Source organism: Manacus candei, unplaced genomic scaffold (assembly GCF_025592945.1).
Source record: "Manacus candei isolate 608988 ecotype Guabito, Panama unplaced genomic scaffold, ASM2559294v1 h1tg000025l, whole genome shotgun sequence".
NCBI classification, from domain to species: domain Eukaryota; kingdom Metazoa; phylum Chordata; class Aves; order Passeriformes; family Pipridae; genus Manacus; species Manacus candei.
In genome coordinates this window covers 750,821-755,568 of record NW_026138073.1, presented here as the reverse complement: position 1 = coordinate 755,568, position 4,748 = coordinate 750,821, and positions in this window count along the sequence as shown.

Genomic DNA, 4,748 nt, shown 5'->3' with positions numbered 1-4,748 from the left:
TGGGCTCTGCCCTGCTTCTTGTCCCACAGCTCTCCCATCCCCTCTTGGATCTGATGGGAGTGACACTATCCCAGGATCCAGCACTGAGTCCCTGAGAATTGTATTTGTTCCCTACATCGAGCAATGTCACTGAAAACATTGGCTACTCCAGGCTGGCAGGTGTCTGTGTGCTCAGTCTGTTTTCTTACATTAAAAATCTATGTTATTTGGCAGAGAACTGGAGTAGTTTCTCACCAGGGTGAGTGTGCAAGGAGCTCACAACTGCCGGGGGTTCTTTCTGCTCAGAAGACACCAGTTTCTCCTCACAACCTGCTCCATTCAGAGGGTGTTTGCTTGCCTCTGATCAAATAACCTGGAGATGAGAGCTGGGTGGTGCTGTACCTGCTGCGGGGTTGGAGCAGGGGAGCTGTGGGCCCTCAGCCCCTGCCCCAGGGGTCCCTGCTCTGCTGCTGGGGGGAGCAGGGCAGATCCATCCCTGTGCTGGGGCAGGTGGAGGGCCATACCTGGCTGTGGGTGCAAGAGCCTCTCACGCCTCCTCCAGCCCTGTGCACAGCCACCGTGGTGGGTAGAACTCCTGGGAGCCCTGGGGTGTTTGGAGGGAGTCAGTGGGAAGCTGGAGTGGAGCAGGGAGGTCTCAAGGTGCAGAGAGAGGTGAGATCTCCCCCAGCCCCCATGGGTGGCACATTTGCTGCGTCTGGGATCAACATCTACACGTGAGCACTTTAGAGTCTGGATTTTCCTAAGGGACCCCTGTTCTCATGGGGTCCCTCCTGCCTGGGGAGCTGTGAGGGAAAAGGGGATCCCCTTCCACCACAGCCAGGGTTAAAGTCCAGCCGAGACTCCCTCTTCTCTCAGTGGAGAGGAGGTGGTTCTGTTCCTGCTGCAGAAGAATGTGCGTGGTGGGAGCTTGGGCAAATGTCAGAGCGGAGGCACGGGGAGGGGACAGGGTTTGGGGGGAGCACTGGAGTTGCCCTTTCCTCGTCCCCAGCCCTCACTCCCAGGGACTGTGAGAGCAGGGCTGGGTCATCCCCATCACCCTCCCTGCAGTGGGGTGCTCTCTGACAAGAGAGAGGTCAAGTTCACTTTATGTACAAGAAAAGACTCCAGGGAGACCTTGTAGCACCTTCCAGAACCTCAAGGGTGTCCAAGAGAGCTGAGGAGGGACTTTGGACAAGGGAGAGTGGCAGCCCACTGTAGCATGTTCTGAGTTTTGATTTTGTGATCTAGAAATTGTAATTCTTCTCTGAAGTCCCTTTTCCAGCACACACTTGCTTCAGGCTTATGGCACTGCTGGCACCTGCTAAAGCCTTGCAGGTATTTCTGCAGCTCATAAAATACTGTCTGCTAAAAAATGTACTGCAATTAAACAGCTAAACAAAATCCTGTGCCTCTCCAGTGTCGGGAGCAAAAGCATGAAATTAATGCATCTAACAGCTCAAAACATATGGCAGTCTTTAATGTTGATTTAAGGACTGAAATTCAGTGCAGGCATGAGAAGATCCTCGCCCCAGTGAGGACATTCACTGTGTTTTATCACCCATAGCGGAGGCAGCAGCTCCTGGAGGCAGGTGAGGGGCTCTGGGGTTCAGGAAAATCGAATTTACAGGGATGTGGTGCTCCCCCACAGAGCCACAAGCAGCACGTGGGGGATGTGTGGGTCCCACACAGACGGTGCCAGTCGGGGCAGTCCCTGAGAGCTGAGCTGGTGAGCTGAGCTTCTCACCTCGTGGGATTTGTTACTGATCCAGCTCTTCCATGCAAGCAGAGGGATAAATTGTCCAGCAGTCAGTTCAGCCCCAGGTGCCTCAGGAAGCGACTGCAGTGTTCTAACTTGTGGGGCTGCAAAGGACAAACCCTTCACGTCCCATCGATGGCCAGGGGGGCGAGCACACGGACTTGGTGCCTCCTGAGGAACAATCAGCTCCAGTTCGAGCTCACGGGTTCTGTGGAGTTGTTCTAAACATGACTGACAATACATGAAAATGTTCCTAAAGCTTTAAATAAAGTATTTCTGGATGCAAAAGTTCTTCACCTGCTCCCCCAGGTGACAGGGTGGGAGAGAGGGAGGGCAGAGCCTCCCCACAGAGAGAAATAACATTGACTGGGCAGAAACCACATTTTAGCAAAGTTTTGCAAACTGAAGTTTTTCAGAGCTTAACTGCTCTGAGTCTGCAAATATTTGCAGTGCTGTCTTATTTGTGGTCCGTTTTTTTTTTAAGGAATACTTGAGGCAGCAGAAGGGCCTCAAGTCTGTCTGTGATGTGGAAGATTTCACCAGTGGAGAGGCAGAGGCTGTTTAAGGACAGCAGCTCTGTGCAGGTCACCTTCCTCCTCTTGGGTTCCCCACAGCATCCCCCCCGGCACTGGGATTATCCCCCCCTGTCCACAGCATCCCTTTCAACACTTGGATCATCCCCACTCAGGGCCAGGTGTCCCCTGGGACCAGAGGAGGGGGTGGCCCTGGCTGTAGGGACATTACTGTGCCCTGCACATGGGCACAGGGAGCCTGACCTGCTGAGGTGGGGAGGAAAACCACTGGGAAATGAGCAGTGGCTGGAGTGATGCTGTCACACACCCCAGAGAGAGCCCTTCAGTGGCTGCTGGGTCAGTATGTATTTGTAATATCCAGGCCAAGGCAAACCATAAAACTTGAAATTAAATTCCTGGTGACAGGGGGACAGTAACTTGCTGTGAAAGAGCTGCCACTCCAAGGCCAGGGGTCCATGAACCCACCAGAGGAAGCTGGTTGGCATCTCACAGCAAGGCTCCCTCCCACCACTGCCCTGCACAGGTATCTCCAGAGAGAGACAGAAAGGAGGGAGGTTGGGAGGCATTTAGCAGGTTTCCCTGATCTATGGAAAACACCTGGGCACTGAGGTTTATGTATTTATGGGCCCTGGACCCGTGTGGAGGGAGCCCTGTCCTCAGGGTCAGTGTATGGGAGATAGGATCTGTGGGGCACAGATGGTGTGAGGGGCCCAGGGCCAGTTCTATAACCCCTGTGCTTCTGGGACTGTGCAGGAAAGGTAGGAAAATCCTTAAAAGAGGGGCAAAATTACATGTCTGGCCTTTCCCTGCAGTGCATGGCTTTGAGAGCAGAGCCCCAGGGGTGAAGGTTGGCACTGATAGTGACTGGGCTGTTTTGCACCATTCCAGGTAAGAACAGTGATCAATATTCCCCTTTACCTTTTATTTCCAAAAAAACCTGTTCACTTGGGTACCTCTGCAATGAATTGACTCGGTCTTGACTTACTGGAATTGATGGATTCTTCTTATTTACCCCAGTGGTAACAAACGGCCACAGAGAAGCTGCTGATCCTAGGTATAACAGTAAGAACCTGATCCCCAGGTGGAGGACAATTGCCTTAAAGAGAAACTTTTAAGGAGTTTTATTAGTGCAGTCAATTCTTAAAAGAATGTGATTTCAGATACCTGTAACTAATAAACCTCAAAATTCAGTGGCTGCAGGTGAGAAAAACATAAACCAAAGGCAGAGTGAGGTGGCTATATAAACACTACAATAAAACTTGCTTTAAAGACCCAGAGAGAAAAATTTAGAGGAGAAAAAACAAGTATTCAAGAAGTGTTGGTGTGTTTCAGTGGAAACTCTTCCAGAGACCTGCAGCAGCTGCTGCTTTAGGCTGAGCTAAAGAAAGCTCGTCTGGCGGTGTTATTCTGTAAAAAACCAGGTTAATGATGGCTCTATAATCTAATCTGAGCTTTTAGTTACTTTTTAACTCCCCTTCTTCAGCCACATCACCAAATAAGTAAACCTCTCCACAGAGAGGAGTTTGTGGATTGTTGCCTGACTCCAGGAGCTGATGCAGGTGAGGATTCCAGCAGCCCCGAGGCTCAGGGCTCATCCCACAGTGCTTCCTGCAGGAATGATTGATGTTCTTGCATGTCCGTGCACTGCAGGGAGTTGTAATAAAGTAAGTGGGTGTCCCTGCCTATGGCAGGAGTTTGGAGTGATCTCCAGGGTCCTGTCCAACCCAAACCATTCCATGACTGATAAAGAGAGGTGAAGGGCACCAGTTTTGTCTGCCTGGGAAGTGAAGAACCTTCTGTAGAAGTCACAATGGATAGTGTTCAAATAACCCCTGTAGTTGGTTAAGCAGCTTCCAGGAACAAGGGGAAAACCATGTAGTGCTGCTCCAAGGAAGGACTGATGCAAGGGCAGACCCCGAGAGCTGCCCTGTGTCAGCCCCGGAGCCAGCTCACCCTGTGACGGGGGGCTGAGGAGTGGCCGTGGAAGCCCTCAGGAAGAGACCTGGTCTCGTAAAATCACCTCTGTCCCGGGGGCTGTCCTGCCTGCTCTCTCCCACCTTTTCTTTCGGAGAGTTTGCAGCCAAGCCCTGCGTTTAAAGAGGTGTCACAGAGCTCCAGCAGCTGGCGGCGGCCGGCGGTGTTCCGGATGCTGCTGTGCCAAGGAAACACCTCCACATCCTGCGGGCAGAGTCAGTGTTTGGACAGTGTTAAAATATAACCCGCGGTCCTGAGCTCAGCTGGACGCCCTGGCTGTGCCCCAGCCCCTGCCAGCCTGCGAGGCACTGCCTGGCTCGGGGCTCGGGGCTGGCATTGGCACCCGGGAGCTCAGCAGAGCACACACCAGGATCTGTGCAAGCACTGCCTGAGCAGGGGCTGCAGGAACGGGCTCGACTGAGGGCTGGGAAGAAAAACAATTAAGCTGGTCAGGCAAAATACTAGGAAAGAGGCTCTGCAAATATTGGGTTTTTTCCTCTCTGGAA